Consider the following 18,102-nt stretch of genomic DNA (forward strand, 5'->3'; position numbering starts at 1 on the left):
GTGTGGCACAGCCAAGATTTACCCTATGGAATCTGAATAATTTTGTAGCTACTGGTATCATTATCTCTGGACAAATGGCCACATCCCTGTTTTCCACAGTCACTTAAAATTACCCAGCTGTCACTGCAACATCAGTTTCAAAGTCACAGACAAAAATGTCTGATGGTCTCTGCTTGTGCTACCCACCTAAAACACTAGATGCCAGACAGCTGGGAAGGTTAAGAGCTACCTCTTCTAAGCTTCTGTTAGAGACCCTACCTCCCATTTATTTTGGGGTGTTCTTCCAGAGAGGAAGGATGTTTGGATCTGGGTGGTTAAAATAACAAATAATCATTGAATCCTCATAAACAAAAGCAGAAAAACAAAATTCTGGCTAAGTTGAAAAAAATTAACTGCATTTCACTATTCCAGTCCAGTGTTAATGTGTTTCAATACTTCCTTCATTTTCTCCCCTACTTAAATTTTTTCTTTATTATTGTTTTATCTTCAATTTTGTTTTGCTCCTCTCACTTAGCATCAATATTATACAATAAACAGAAAACTATAAACTCCATAATTATAGTTATGTTATAAGGGCATCTGGGTGGTCGATTAGATGTCAGACTCTCGGTTTCAGATCAGGTGATGACCTCACAGTTTCATGAGTTCGAGCCCTGCATCAGGCTCTGTGCTAGCGACCCAGAGCCTGCTTGGGATTCTCTCTCTCTCTCCCTCTCTCTGCCCCTCAACCACTCACACTATTTCTGTCTCTCTCAAAAATAAATAAACTTGAGGGGTGCCTGGGTGGCTCGGTCAGTTGAGCTTCAGACTTCAGCTCAGGTCATGATCTCAGGGTTGGTGAGTTTGAGCCTCGCGTTTGGCTCTGTGCTGACAGCTCAGAGCCTAGAGCCTGGAGCCTGCTTTAGATTCTGTGTCTTCCTCTCTCTCTGCCCCTCCCCCACCCACACTCTGTCTCTCTGTCTTGCCAAAATAAATAAACGTTAAAAAAATTAAAAATAGGGGTTCCTGGCTTGCTCAGTCCATTAAGCGTCCAACTGAGGCTTGGGTCGTGATCTCATGGTTCGTGGGTTGGAGCCCCTCCTGGAGCCTGCTTTGGATTCTGTGCCCCTCCTTCTCTGCCTTCTCTCTCTGCCCCTTCCCCACTTACGTTCTGTTTTTCTCTGTCTCTCAAAAAATAAATAAATGCTAAGAAAATTTTTTAAAAATTAAAAATAAATAAATGAGCTTTAAAAAATTCATAGTTATGTTATGTATTTATTTTACTATCTGTGTATTTATCTAACCAGCAAAAAATTTGTCCATCTTTTCTTGGAACAAAAATATTAATAGCATTTATGTCTAGATAATACAATTTCAATTGTTAATCAGTGTTCTATGGCTTCTAGAGTGTGTTCCAAGATTTCTTCTTTACAAAAAGAAATTCAGTAAATGTAGTAAAATAAATCATATCAGTTTCCTTATTTCAATATTTTCTATCACATGGTATTTATAATCATAATTTTTAGTTGTAGCATAATTTCCATTGCATAACTGAGAGAAGTTGTATTAGCTACTACCTTTTCTTTTACTATCATAACAATGTATTTGTTTTCTGTTTTTGGATTACTTTCCAAAATAATTTCCATAAATGCAGTTATTGGCTCAAAGGTTGCAAATGTTATTACTCTCAATAGACATTGCCAAACTGCTTTCCAAAATCTTATACCAATTGATAATGCCACCAACAGAGAATGAAAGGTAATAATTTCATGACCTGCTTATTTACATTTGTAATATAATTTAAATTTTCTGATAACTTAATGCAAAAAAAATGGCAATAGATTTTTGTTTTACTTTTCCTGGCCCTGATTATCTGAGCAAGGTTTAAAAGTTCCATATTTGTGTACAAACTTTTGCATCACCTTGTATTTTCTATTTTGTGCACTTTCTGTCCTATGCATATTCTCAAGTGTTATACATCCTTAAGTATAGCGTATCATTGAGTACTTTATTACATAACCATCCATTATGTCTACAAACAGAGAGTCATGTATTATATTCATCTGCATTTTAAGCACATGTACTTTTATTTTCAGATTTGCTCAAATGGGTCTACTTTTCTTAATTTGCCTACATCTTCCCTTTCCTCCTAAACAGGAAAAACTAGCAAATGCATGCACACACACAAAATCAAAACAAAATTGTTAATGGATAAATTAAGTGATAAGATTTTTTTAATGTGTAGTTTGCTTTTTTTTTTAATTAACAACTCCAGATCACTGATTCTCCCAGATTACTTATTTTCTTCAAATAATTTCTTTTATGTTTGTTTGACTAAAAGCAAATTTGCTTGCCTGATCATGAAGTATCAAGGGAGTCAATAGGGTTGGCTACTAGAGAATTTACAGCTTCATATCAATCATCTGCATTAGTGACAGAGAGAAAAAAACCGGTGTCAGTGGGGATTTATGGTGAAGAGTTATGGTGGCAAAAGGATAGATGAGAAAGATGCTTGTGACTTGTGACCGTGGGGATTTAGTCCAGCCACAATGAAGAGAAAAGGAAAGAAGTGTGCGTTGCTTGGCATAACCAGGGCAATGGATTAGGGAGAGAAAGGAGCAGTGAATAAAGGTCTGACTGAATGGCACTCTGCTGGAGGTGAGTACTGGAGTTCTTCATTTGCTCCAAACAAAATGTTTTGATCATTTTACTCCCAGGATAGCAGAAAGGGAGGGAAATGAAGAAAATTTAATGATCGGTTGGAAAAAGCAGAGAAATAAATTTGGAAGAGTCTGGTTATGATTGAATAGCAACTATGAAAAAGTGAATAATTTTTTTTGCATATTATAGGGATGAGAAAATAAGCATGACGTTTGGAGAAATAATGAAATCTTGAATATATAAGCATCCCCTGTGTTGATATTAACCGAACACTGAGAAATGCAAGACTGGCAGAGGAGAGGGGAATGAAAACAGAGATTGGTGATTTATCTACACAGAGAAGGTAGTCAAAAATATCATAGAAAAACAGCTCTTTAAGAGGATGATTGAGAAAAAAATGCATCAGTCTCCCCAAGTATTACAGGACATGTGAAGTTTTGTGAGAAAGGTGAGGACTCATCAGGGGATGATATTTATTGAAGGGCCATTTTGCGGCATGTGCCAATTAGTTATACATGTAGGAAGATGAATAACATGTATTTAAGTAGGAAAATTTCAAAGTATTGTCCTAGGAATAGTAAGGAAATAAAAGGAAGAAACCAGTTTCATCTAGGCATATTTCAAAAATCGTATCAAGAAAGTAAAATAAATTTCATATTTTATTTGCCCTGAACACCTGAAATGACAACTAGCAGCTAGAAAGCCACAATTTTGCTTTGTACTGAGGTTTCAGCAAATCATTTAGTTTTCATAAAAATTGGCATAATGTGTTTCCATTATAAGTATAACATATGTTTTTAAAATTTTAGAAATAACTGAAAGAAACAAGAAAGATTAACAAAGAAAGATTAACAAAACTATCCATAGTCACATCATTTGGGGGGATTTCTTGAATGTTTTTCCACTATTTTTTCCATGCATGGTATTTCTTTTTTGGTTTGACTCTTTTGGTTTTTTTTGGAATATTTATTTTCTCATAGCTATAGTCACATGCAAACATAATATGTGGTGTCTTTTTTTCCCCACACACTTTACAACCATATGATTTTTTAAAAATTGTTTTAATGTTTATTCATTTTTGAGAGACAGAGACAGAGTGCGAGTGGGGGAGGGGCAGAGAGAGAGGGAGACTCAGGATCTGAAGCAGGCTCCAGGCTCTGAGCTGACAACACAGAGCTGGATTCAGGGCTCGAACTCATGAACAGCGAGATCATGACCTGAGCTGAAGTCGGATGCTTAACTGACTGAGCCACCCAGGCTCCCCTACAACCATACGATTTTTAAATTATTACATGGTAACACTTCAAAAAATTTCAAAATAGTCAAGAAGGTGGCTAAGGTACAATTTATCTGTTTCTTTAATATCAAACAGTTGGTAAGGTAATGCTGTGATGGGTCATTTGATAAATTTTAACTTTTTATAATAATTAGTATCATCCAGTTCTCTGAGAAAGCACCTAAATGCAAAGCTAATACCTTTTTTCAATTATCTAGTGGCTGCATAACAACAACCTTAAGCTAAACTAAACAAAACGCAGTAACAAGCTCCCAAATCCACAACTTGGACAAGGCTTGCAGGAACAAAGGAACAGTTGAAGATGACCACAAGATAAGTCACCTTCATTAGCATTTGTAAGCATCTGTTGAGGCTCTGTAAGACCTGGTACCCACCTTATTGGAAGATATAAATGAGATGGTATATTTTCCCCAAGCAGTACACATGGCATATACTCAGGAAGGACTTGCTGCACTGAGATGTGCCGTAGGACTTGGGTGCCTTGAATCAGAGGCAACTAGGTGGAGAAACTCTCAGTGTGGAGGTACAAGGCAACCCTGATGGACCATCTTAAATCTTTCTGAGATCTTAACAAAGGATCCTACAGACGATACTTGGTTTGATCTTTGACCAGGATCAATTGTTCATTTGAGAACCATTTGCTGTCAAGAGTGATGGGAATGAGAAACAGTTTTATTTTAGGACCCATACAAGTCCTAGACCATTTCTATTTCCTCACATTTTGTTTGTAAACTAATCAATTATTTTCTTAGCTCATCTGTTATCCCTCCCATTTTAGTGTAGGCAGCTAGAAGAAGTGCGACAGTACCTTCAATACTGTTTCTGGAAATCCCTTTAGCTAGACCATCGAGTTCATTAGATATAATTTCAAATTAACTCAGGTAACACTTGTCGAACTTTCTGCTACTACATAAGAAGGCCCCTCTTTTTCCTGAATCTTCTTTAAGCTCTCATTGACAGCATCTTCTGGTCTCTTTAGATTTCTGCTAACACTCTCTTTGAAGCCCTCTGAGCTTTCTCTAATTATCTTTGAGACCCTTGAAGTTTACACGTGCTGCCTGATCCCAAAGGCAATGCCACACACTTTAGGCCCTTTGTTACAGAAGCACTTTCAGGCACCCAAGTATGTTTCAATTATATATTCTTGCATAACACACCACTTCAAATTCAATGGCTTCAAACAACCTCAATCATTTATTTTGCTAACGAATTTGAAATTTTGAGCTTAGTAATTACAAAGTCAGCAGTTACAGTTTATCTATGCTCCTTCTTGTGTCAGGAAGGGGATTAGATCAACTGGGGGTTGCAAGATCCATTTTCAACTTGATAGATAGATTGGTGCTGAGAGCTCAGCAAGGATGTGGGCCAGGGGCCTGGTTCCTCTCTCCACGGGTCTTTCCATGAGCTGTTTGGGCTTTCTCACAATATACTGGCTGGGTCAGAGAGCAAACATCCCAAGTAAATCAGGTGGAAATAGTATCACCTTTTACAACCTCCTTGGAAATCACATAGTGTCACTTGTGATATGGTCACAAGCCCACCTAATTCAAGGAGAGGGAACTTAGACCTTGCCTTTCAATGGGAGGTATGTCAAAATCATCCTGTAAGAAGAGCATGTGGGATGATATAGTTGTGACCCCTCTCAGAGTAATATAATCTGCCACATACCTATCAGTATTCTTGAGGAAAATTAAAAATTCCCTACTGATAGTATTAAGTATTCTGGTTGGTAATATAGCCATGGCAATTTGTATTTTGTTGTTGTTGTTTTGAAGTGTGTGTGATATGCATGTGTGTGTGTATATTTATATTATTTATATTTATATTTATATTTATATTTATATTTATATTTATATTTATGTCTTCCTGGAGTAGAAGCTGGATAGAAGTAGAAAGAAATGTTTCTTTGTAAAAAAATAAACTAAAATAGACCTTGTCAGGACTGTGGCTTGTTTTCTTGTTCCTATGGAAATAGGCATTTGGTGGGGAGAGTGGGAAGGACTGTGTTTTCTTGTGGGTGGGGCAGGTTGAAAGTTGCTTATATGAGAAAAAGAGCAAAGCATAGATGCTGAAATAAATAATTTTATAACAGTCCAGTGATGACCAGAGTTGCTTAGGAGACCAACTAATTAAATATGGCTGAGATATTAATAAAAGGGCATTTCTTCTTACTTCCACACAAAGTCCAGTGATTCTCAGCAGAGTGTGAAAATATGGAGGTCTTTGCTCAGACCTTGACATAGACACAGGCAATTTTATGATTGCCATCTCAACAGTACCAACTGTGAGGCTTCTCTAGGTAGTGGACTTAAAGGTTGCACACCTCAGCTGGGCATAGTTTTAGCAGAAAAAAGGAACACAGCAGGTGGCCCTAGGGATGTTAGTTGGCAGAACTGATTTGTAAATACATGTTATATATACCCAGTTTGGGGGTTTAAGAAATAATTTCAGGATAATTCTGTCAAGGTAATTTCTAAGGGAGGAACTGTTTTGACACCCAACAATTAAAACAAAGGGCCTTAAGTCAATACAGTGTAGGCATAAAGGTTAATGTGATGTCATTTTACACTCATGGGCTGGAATGGCTCGGACATTTGTTTCTATGGCCACCATAAGGTTAAACATTTTACCTGCCTCCTTGCTGAAGGGTTGTACCTAGAAGTTGCTGTCTCTGAATGCATGTGGAAAGAGTACCTATGCTAAGGTGGTACAGTGGTCACCTTTGTTAGAATACCAATGCCAATGAGGGCTCTTTTATGTTGATTTTAACTTTTGGTGAAGACTTACATTTGATTATGGTTTTTTTGCTGTTCCTTTTTTTCTTTAGTTTTTTTTTTTTTAAATTTAAATCCAAGTTAGTTAACATAACTAATGTTATGTAATAATATTTCAGTGTAATAATGATTTCAGGAATAGAATTTCATGATTCATCACTTACATATAACACCCCGTGTTCATCCCAACAAGTGCCCTCCTTAATGCCCCTCACCCATTTTGCCCATTCCCCCACCCAATACCCCTCCAGCAACCCCCCTTTTGTTCTCTGTATTTAAGAGTCTCTTATGGTTTGTCTCCCTCTCTGTATTTATCTTATTTTTGCTTCCCTTCTCCTATGTTTATCTGTTTTGTTTCTTAAATTCCACATGTGAGTGAAATCATATGGTATTTGTCTTTCTCTGACTTATTTCACTTAGCATAATACACTCTAGTTCCATCCATGTTGTTGCAAATGGCAAGATTTCATTCTTTCTGATCGCTGAGTAATATTTCATTGTATGTATACATCTTCCTTATCCATTCATCAGTCGATGGACATTTGGGTTCTTTCCATAATTTGGCTATTGTTGACAATGCTTCTATAAACATTGGGGTGCATGTGTCCCTTCGAATCAGAACTCCTGTATCCTTTGGAAAATTCCTAGTAGTGCTATCGCTGGGTTGCAGGGTAGTTCTATTTTTAATTTTTTGAGGAAACTCCATACTGTTTTCCAGAGTGGCTGCACCAGTTTGCATACCACCAACAGTACAAAAGGGTTCCTCTTTCTCCATATCCTCACCAACACCTGTTGTTTCCTGTGTTAATTTTAGCCGTTCTGACAGGTGTGAGGTGGTATCTCAATGTGGTTTTGATTTGTATTTCCCTGATGATGAGTGATATTGAGCATCTTTTCACGTGTCTGTTAGCCTTCTGGATGTCTTCTTTGGAAAAGTGTCTGTTCATGCCTTTTGCCCATTTCTTCACTGGATTATTTGCTTTTTTGGGTGTTGAGTTTAATAAGTTCTTTATAGATTTTAAATACTAACCCTCTATCTGATATGTTATTTGCAAATATCTTCTCCCATTCTGTCAGTTGCCTTTTAGTTTTGCTGATTGTTTCCTTTGCTGTGCAGAAGCTTTTTATCTTGATGAGGTCCCAATAGTTCTTCATTTCCCTTGCCTCCTGAGACATGTCAAGGTAAGAAGTTGCTATGGCTGAGGTCAAAGAGGTTGTTGTCTGTTTTCCCCTCTAGGATTTTGATGGCTCCTGTCTAATGTTTAGGTCTTTCATCCATTTTGAATTTATTTTTGTGTATGGTGCAAGAAAGTGGTCTAAGTTCATTCCTATGCATGTCTCTGTCCAGTTCTCCCATCACCATTTGCTGACGAGACTGTCTTTTTCCATTGGATATTCTTTCCTGCTTTGTCAAAGATTAGTTGGCCACATGTTCGTGGGTCCCCATTTCTGGTTTCTCTATTCTGCTCTATTGACCTATGTGTCTGTTTTTGATTTCTCTTTCTGCTCTTTCATTATTGGTGTATAGAAATGTAACTGATTTCTGTGCATCGAGTTTATGTCCTGCAACTTTGCTGAATTCATATATCAGTCCTAGCAATTTTTTGGTGGAGTCTTTTGGGTTTTTCACAGACTGTCATGTCATCTGCAAAGAGTGAAAATTTGACTTCTTCCTTGCCAATTTGGATTTCTTGTACTTCTTTTTGTTGTCTGATTGCTGAGGTTAGGACTTCTAATACTATGTTGGATACCAGTGGTGAGAGTAGACATCCCTGTCATGTTCCTGGCATTAGGAGGAAAGCTCTCAAGTTTTCCCCACTGAGGATGATATTAGCTGTGGGTCTTTCATATGTGGGCTTGATGATCTTGAGTTATGTGTGTAGACTTCCATTTCAAAAGGGAGCTAGGGATGGTATAGCTGTGAAAAGAAACTGGGGTATAAAGAAGCTTCCTACCTGGTGAGTGTGTGTGTGTGTGTGTGTGTGTATGTATGTTCAATGTCTTATGGGCTATAGTAGGAAGTTAGGGAATTCTGCTGGTCCAATGTTATTTTAATTGGGAAGCACTATCTAAATTTTATAAACAGAGAAGAACATTTTAATCATCTGCCTCAGAAGATGATTTTCTGTGAATGATAATCTGCAACAACCAAAGATACTTTTTAGACCAACATGAAATATTACAAAAAAATAATTATGCAAGTACTGTCGGTATTGGTTGTGCTATGAACTCTTTTTCATTATTTACATTTCTCTGCTTTCTGAGTTATTTAAAAGCCAAGATTTCAATAATTCCAGTATTCTCTCATATAAAGCCCTCTGTACTATAAACAGTGGGACAAGTATTTTAGTATAAGAGATAACAAAATATCTGAAATGAAGGCACCCCAGGACAGAAGATTTCCACCATGCAAAGCCTTTGAAGAAAGATGTTGCTTCTCAGAAGGAGATATAAATTTGCTGTGAACAAGACGAGACCAGCATGAGTTTTAAATCACTTCCTATATGCAAACCCCCAATGGGCATGAATGAAAGCAAAATAAAGAGCACTTGAGAAAACTTTAACTAGCCACCCCAAAATTGTACTTTTAATGAAAGTGTCATTAAAAAGAACACACCACATCACCTCTCCACTTCATTAGATGGCCAGGCTTGGGGATTTTTAAGTGGTCATGCTCTCTTTAACCATTTATCATCTTCTCTACCTTTTCTGACCCTGCTCCTCTGCTCCAGAAGCTCTTTTCTATTCATCTTTTAAGATTCAGCAAAAGGGTTGACTCTACTTGGAAGCTGTGCCTGACTTTTCTGCACAGCCTCCCCACCAAAAAGCACTGACTTTGGCAAAGTGTGCTTCCTTTGGCACCCAGTTGGGGTACACAATCTCTGCATTCTCTTTGCTAATTTACTTTTCTGATCTGCCCCCTGCCCTAACCCGAACATATATCCAGTGACGAAAACATGTCTTTCAAGACATAGTATCAGTCTCTACTCATCTATCATTTGTATTCAGTACAATATCTGAAACCAAGAAAATGGTGCCTAATCACCTCCTATAAATGATTCAATGAGCAAGCAAGTAAATTAATGTACACATTAAAGATAGAAAAAAATCTGCTATCTCTTCTTTCTCTCCTTCTAGGTTTTTTCTTAGACAAATGCTGAGCAAAAAGGATTTTTCAGGCTCCAAACAGATATTATATCATTTTATTTCTGAGGAGAGAGATTGAGTTGACAGCTGACACAGAGAAAGCAAAACTACACAAGTATTTTGCTTTTGTCTTTTTCTTCAAGGAGAATGACTTGCAAACCGGAAAGGTTACAAATGATGAAGAGGTAAATGTGAGAAGACAGTAGGGAAGTACTGAGATTCTTTAAATGAATCCAAATCTCTAGGCTAGGTGAATTTCATCCTATGAAACTGAAATAAGTTGCAGACGTGACTATAGAGCCTCAACTGATAACCTCTGACAAAAACTTGCTAGGAAACCAGAAATCTTGCTAGAAATGGGAAATCTTTCTTTGATTTTCAAAAAAAAAAGCAAAAAAAACAAAATATGGAAACCATAGGTAAATGAGTATTACCCTGTCACTGAAAACATTGCAGAAAGGTTTTTTAAAAGGTTATTTTATTAGCACTGGGAAGAGGAAGCAATGTTCAATGATAGCTTGAAAGGGTTCACCTAGAAAAATTAATTCAAAAAAACTCCTCTTTCTCTTTATATGTATATTTTTTTCTTTAAAAAATGGCTATGGCATAAATGAATGAAGAATTTGCCATTAACATCAAATATGTGAATTCCAGAACAAAATTTGGTAAAATTTCTTCATGTTTCTTTGGTGATAAGAATTCAAAATAAACTCTGTTTAGGTAAGTAGATTTATAACTGGTCAAATGATCATACCCCCCAAAGTCATGGAATATGTTATCATTACCATGGAGGAACAGGGTCTCATCCTCTGTCATATTTGTAGTACCACTTTATTTATTTGGATACATGTATAGAAAGGATAAGATCTCAAATTTGTAGAACCAAGAAAGGTAGATAAGCTGGTTATTATTACATTCAGATCTTGAAAATATGTCAAAACTTTGGGAAGACTGTTCCAAAGTAATTAAGTAAAAATAAGTTGAAGTAAATGTAAATTGAATGACACTATGAAAAAGAATGGGTTTTTTTTTTTTTCAGTTCTTACAGAAAAGAGTCTAAAACATAACAGGTGTTACAGAGGAACATTTATTCTCCCTTCCTCATATTTCTGTGTGGAGGGACCTCAACTGGAGTAGCACCACTGACTTCTCCTCCCACCTTTACTCATTTCTATCTATGGAGAAAGAAGGTGCTACTAGATTGGTCGGTGATGGTCATTGGTGCCATCACTCCTCACCTCCTTACTGGGTAGAACTACTCAATTGAAAACTCATGATTACTAAGGATTTGCTTTCTTGGCTTCTTTATCAGATCAGGTTAAAGCAGCAATCCTAGGTCAGTGTATTGTGCCTTTTCTGTAGATGAAAACTTTTCTCCATATTTTCCCAGTGCCTAGACTGGGAGGATGGTGATCTGTGAGTAGGTGGTTAGCATCATGTTAGCATGCCCTTTTAGCTAGACCATTAAGTCATGCCCTCCAATGGAACATTTTCAAGAAAATCATGATCTCCATCTATCTGATTCAGTTCACCTCACAATTGGTCATAATCCCTAACAGTAGGTGCTTAACCAATGTTTACTGATTATTAAATGAAAACCCAAAGGTTTTATTTCTTAATGTGTGGTGCTCACAGCACTGATTGCTTTATTTTGATTGTTTTGATCTCCCTCTCACATTAGAGGCTTTCTCAAGTGTCTACTGATATTAGAGCAGGCAAATAAAAAGCTAGGTGGAACCTCTGTATGTGTATGTAAACATTGTCAGGGATTCTCACTTTTGAGTCATATGGGGGTATGGAGATGGAAACCCAGATGTCAGCAGATTTAGTCTCTTTCTCTTGGTCTTATTAAAGTCATATTCTTCAGAGAAAATTGCTCCAATCTCCTGCTTGGATGAAAGAATCACGGCTGTTAGCATTATGGGAATTGGGTGGAAAATAAAGTTGGAGGTTCAATATTCAGGATGAAAATTTTCACCAATGCTTCTAATTTCAATGTGCCATTCCTGACCTTAACTGTGCTTAGCTTGTCTGAGTCCAATGAGCCTGTTTTACTCTTTCCAGAGAATAAACTTCTAGTCATCAGTCAGTTGGTGAGGGGGGTACCTTAGTGTTATGATTGCTTCTTAAATAATATTTTAACAATTCTTTACATTATTAACCCTATGTTCATCCATGTCTTCAGAAATCTTTGGTATTACCCAGTTACTGAACTTTCTGAGATTTTTTTCAGGGCAGTGTAAGTCAGATTGCTTCTTGGATTAATCCACAGCTAAAGAGAGTCACATTTGGGGATATGTTAAATCATTTACAATCTTTCCATTTATTTGTCAGCTGTTGCTATTATCTTCTTCCCCATTTTTTCATTGAATGAATTCCTTTCTCCCCCATTCCTTTCCTGTGGATACAGTAGGCCTTCTGAGGGGATGGTGGGAGAATGGAGGCCAGTGGATGTGCCCAGCCTGCCATCCTTGGAGCTGTTTTCACTTCACAGGTTTTTTATTCTCTTGCCTCCTGAACAAGAATGAAGGCTGAATTTAATGGGTAAGAATGCTGACCAAGCTTTTTTGTTTTGCAACTCCTTCTCCACTGGTCAAAGGGCCACCTATTGCCATTAAAAATGTAAATTATATTGTAGCTGATGTTATCTATCACTTTCTGGTCTAGGGATATACATGACCAAAACTTCAAAGAGGTAATTAATATCTAACTAAAAATTATGTTTACTCATTTATGTAGTGCCTCTTTTCATTATAAACTTAGTGACTAGTGAAAATAGTTCTATTCCTTTCACTGAGAACGTTTTTTTCTTAAGTAGACATTTAAAACACAACTATGTTTATTGATACAGATACTTTTTATTTTTAACTGTATTAACATTTTCATTGTATTTATTTTATAATTTCTTTCCATTTGTAGAGTAATATTAGTGTTTTTTTATGGCAGTGGCATAAAAACCTCTCTTGAAACAATATTTAGGTCAAAAGCGAGAAAATTTAAAGAAAATCATCAAGTCTGTACTGGTAGTACCGAAATATGGTAAAATGGTGATGGAAATATGAGAATGACAAGTTTAAGAAATGCTGGAATACAAGGTAATGCACTGCTCAACAAATGAGTTAACAGTATATTATTAAATGTGTGGAGTCCACATTAAGGGACAATGGGGTCTCAAGAGTGCAAATTGTAGGTTGCATATGCAGTATAAGTATAGTGCAAAATACTAGAATTATAAAAGGAATGGACGTGTTACTTTAGTGTCTAGTAAGTAGTAGTAACTCAAATATTTGTTGCTTAAAAGGAAGAAGAGTAAAAGAAAGTGAAGATGTTTAACCTGAAGAATAGAAAATGTAGTAGGGAAGGTGGTATAGGTCTTCAAATATGTGCTATAGTGTGAAACAGAAGAGGTAGGTTAGTGTTGAGGTGTAGGCTTAAATTTATGAGCAGAAATTAGAAGGTTGCAAAGTTGATGGGAGGGCTAATTTCGGTTAAATTTTGGATGAACATCAAGATTTTACGTGACCATTGCTTTATTATTGGTGTATAGAAATGCAACCGATTTCTATACATTGATTTTGTACCTTGCAACTTTGCTGATTTCAAGTATCATGTATCACAGTCTTTTGGTGGAGTCTTTCGGGTTTTCCACGTAGAGTATCATGTCTGCAAAAAGTGAAAGTTTGACTTCTTTGCCAATTTTGATGCCTTTTATTTCATTTTGTTGCCTGGCTGCTGGTGCTAGGACTTCCAACCCGATGTTAAACAACAATGGTGAGAGTGGGCATCCCTGTCGTGTTCCTGATCTCAGGGGGAAAGCTCTCAGTTTTTCCCCATTGAGTATGATATTAGCTGTGGATTTTTCATATATGGCTTTTATGATGTTTAAGTATGTTCCTTCTATCCCGACTTTCTTGAGGGTTTTTGTTAAGAAGGGATGCTGTATTTTGTTACACCAGTCAGAGTGGCTAAAATGAACAAATCAGGAAACTACAAGATGCTGGTGAGGATGTGGAGAAACAGAAACCCTCTTGCACTGTTGGTGGAAATCCAAACTGGTGCAGCTGCTCTGGAAAATAGTGTGGAGGGTCCTCAAAAAATTAAAAATAGAACTACCCTACGACCCAACAATAGCATTACTAGGAATTTACCCAAGGGATACAGGAGTGCTAATGCATAGGGGCACATGTACCCCAATGTTTATAGCAGCACTTTCAACAATAGCCAAATTATGGAAAGAGCCTAAATGTCCATCAACTGACGAATGGGTAATGAAGATGTGGTTTATATATACAATGGAATGCTACTTGGCAATGAGAAAGAATGAAATCATGCCATTTGCAGCAACGTGGATGGAACTGGAAGGTATTATGCTGAGTGAAATAAGTCAGTCAGAGAAGGACAGATATCGTATGTTTTCACTCATTTGTGAATCTTGAGAAACTTAACAGAAGACCGTGGAGGAAGGGAAGGGGAAAAAATAGTTAACAAACAGGGAGGAAGGCAAACAAGAGACTTTTAAATACAGAGAACAAATTGAGGGTGGATGGGGGTGGGGGAGAGGGGAAAATGGGTGATGGGCATTGAGGAAGGCATTTGTTGGGATGAGTACTGGGTATTGTATGTAAGTCAATTTGACAATAAATTATATTAAAAAAAGATTTTACATGACTAAAATCAATGTATGCTTTTGAAGTACTGAGTTATTGATGACCAGAAATGTTAAAACAGTGACTAGATAATGATCCAACAAGGATGTTGTCAAAGAGATGACTATATTCAGAAGGAGGCTGGTCACCAGTGAAAATCTTGGGAACTTTGGGAAAGCAGGTTCTGGTACTCAATCCAAACCTACTGAGACAGAACCAGGTGACATCAGACCTCTCCATTTCCTTCCAACTCTCATCTGAATCCAGAATTGGGATTGACTTCTAGGGCATGTACACAGGAGTGCCCCCATCAGTAACCGAAGTTTCCAATTGTGCACGGACACGAATCCTGATCATCAAGTCTTTCATACCTAATCACTTATCTGTGATATGGACACCTAATCACTCTCACAGCTAATTCATTCTCAAAATGTACAAAACAGAAGAAATTACTATTACATTCTATCATTAGATGGGTTTAAGTACTCTGAAAGAAATGAAGAGAGTGATAGAAGAGGACCACTTTAGAAAAAGGGGTCGTGGAAGTTCTCTCTGAACAGGACATAAGGCGTGGGTCCTTAAAGCTGAGAAGGAGCCGGCCATACGCACTGCTGGCCCAAGAGTATCCAGGCAGAGGTAAGAACAAATATAAAGTCCCTGAGCTCAGAGATTTCAAGAAACAGATACATGGTCCCAAGGTAGCAAGAACAAAGTGAGCAAGAGTGAAGTATGGAAAGAGATACAGTCAGAGCCGAGCCCCGAGCAGATAATGTGTGCCTTATAGAGCACTGCTTATGGCAGAAGTGTTTTTTCTTTCACATACTATTGGGATTTATACATAATTTTATTATTAGCAATCTATACTTTGCAATTCCTTTACATGTTTTAATCCCCTTATTCTAAATATGGAATGTACATTCCTTAAGGTCAAAATCAATTTACTACTCACCAGAATGTCCCTCATTCCAGCACTTAACAATGCCAGTATCCTCTTAGAAGGGGTGCTCAGAATAGCTGGTTGAGTGAAAATCCTAAGGGAAACTGAATAAAACATATATTTCTGTGCTTATCCAAAATCTTTAGAATGGCCACTGACAGCTCGAGATTTAGGCCAAAGTATCCTAACAACTAAGTTAATATGTTGCTATTATTGAGCTGATACTTTCTGCCAGTATTAAGATACTGTAAATAATTTTAATTTGTCTTTTAAACATCTGCTGATTCAATCCACCATAGGAGTTAACACAATGAATTAATAATTCCTATGGCTACGTAATTTATCAGAGGGTTTAGGTATATAGGTTTTCATCTATACCTACTATAATATATGATAGTATTTCATTACCCTTGGCTTTATTCCTACTCACTCTGACTGTTCTGACTGGGGCTATGCCAGGGGCTGTTTCACAAGGGGGTGCCACTTTTGAGCGGAGTCTAGAGTCAGAGAGGCAGGGGGTAGGGGAATCTTGGCTCCATCACAAACTAACACAGTAGCTCAGTGCAAATTATTTAATCCTTTCAGAATTAGTTTCCTTAACTGTGAATTGGAGATAACAATTTCACTTCCCTCCTAAGACTATGGTATAGTTAAAAGAGATGATGTATACATAGCATTTAGCAGAGTCTCTGGCATTTTGGGAGCACAGCATAAATGCACACTGCTATTGTTTTTATAATTATTAAAAAATTACAATATTTAAGTTTGGCCTCAGGTTTTTAATTTAAATGATCAAAATTTATACCAAAAAAATTACAAAATCCTGGCAGATCAAGGATAAGAGATAACTAGTAGGCAATAATGCAGTGATTCATTTACATCATGTCAAAAATGACTGAAAATAAAACTTTATGGAAGAGTATATTTTTATAAAAATCTTTGCTTCAGACTTTTCTGATAAATATTCCTTTGGCCTGAGAATTACATAGTTGATTTCTGTATGTAACTGAATATTTTTTGAAAGTTAGGGCTAAATTAGTTGGGTTATTTTTGCATGATGAAAGCGTGAAAACAAAACACCTTTTTTGCTAAAATATTATCTGGTCCTCGTTTCAGCCCAGAGGACTGAAAATACTATGAAATTAAAATTTCAAATGTGGGAAGGAAATTCTATAATATTTGTTAATTCTAGCCCCAAAATGTTCAAAGTTATTTTTGCTTCAAAATCTGGAACTGAACATACACTTAACAATTTATTTCAATTTATACTGTTAGAAGTTTGCCCTGCCTATCTGCGCAGGTTTGAAGGTGTATTTAAAGTATTTCTCCTTTCTTTAGAGGAAGCTGAAAAAAGTGGTAAAAGGAATAAGTCAAAACAGTTGTCTTTTAATGCTGGGTGTGCAGTTGTAAAATTTTTAAGGAAGTAAATTATCTACATTTTAAACCATGGCATCTTAACACCGTGTCATTGGTGCTCAAGGTGAAGGTCTGCATATTAGTGACATTGTTCAGAGAAAGAACAAAAAAGCATCTCATTATATATAATGCCATTAACTAATTATCTGGGATCAAATAGTTTTACCCTGGATTCTCTATGGAACAATAGGATTAGAATGCTCTCTATATCAGGTGGATGAAGGAGTTAATGTTGCAGGGTGCTGATTGAAAAATGCTGTAGACACTTATGCCACTGCCTTCCTGGGTTTGCAGGCTATGCAGCAGTGACCATTTGGACTTTCATATGAAAGGAAAACATACTTTATATGGGTACATGGGATGGCACTGAGTAATTGTGGTAATGTGGCTTCACTTGCTCTACTTTTCTATTTCCTTATTTAAGCATCTTAAATTTCAGTAGAACATGAATTTAGCATACATCTTGCATTTGATTAGATCACATTTTATATATTTTATGCATTTTAATCCAAGTTTGGCTCTGTGAACCTTACCATCTGTCTGGAGTTGTCATTGCATTTTATTTTTAATTTTAATTTACCCCATTATATTTTTGACTAAAAGTGGTTTTATTTTTGGCAACTTCTTCACCTAGTGTCTTCTCTCCCTCCCATCCATTTGTCATCATGCATCCAAAGAAGACCTTCTAAAACATAAATCCGATCACATTATTCACAGTTGAATCCCATTGTCTTTATGATAAGTCCAAACTCTAATTGGACTCATAAGACCTTGCATCATCTGGACCCTTTGAATGTATCTTTGCACCTTCCTCTTTTGCATCTATGTTCCTGTATACCTTTCAATTCTTCTAGCCATGCTCTCTCTTGCCTCTGGGCCTCTGTAAATGCTTTTCCCTCTCTTGGAATCTTTTCTCCCATACTCTGCCTCAATAAGACCTATTTCCTCCAAGAAATCTTGACTTACAACCTTACCTTTTCCCCACACAATACACTACATCCTCCAATTTCATGGAGTCAGCAAATTGTATAAGGTCATGCAGTGCTATGTGACCTCCCTGATATAATATACTCCAGGAGGAAACAGGCACCATCCACCTTAGTTACCATCAGGTCTTCCACATCTAGTCTAGGGCCTGGGACATGATAGTGGCTCAATAAGTATTTTTTAAATGCCTAGATGGATGGGTAGGAAAAGCCAGTATAGAAAATGCTCTCTCTCTCTCTCTCTCTATATATATATATA

This window comes from Lynx rufus, unplaced genomic scaffold, assembly GCF_022079265.1.
Source record: "Lynx rufus isolate CCGP_SWC_20201006 ecotype Redwood Valley unplaced genomic scaffold, mLynRuf1.p SCAF_6, whole genome shotgun sequence".
NCBI lineage: Eukaryota > Metazoa > Chordata > Mammalia > Carnivora > Felidae > Lynx > Lynx rufus.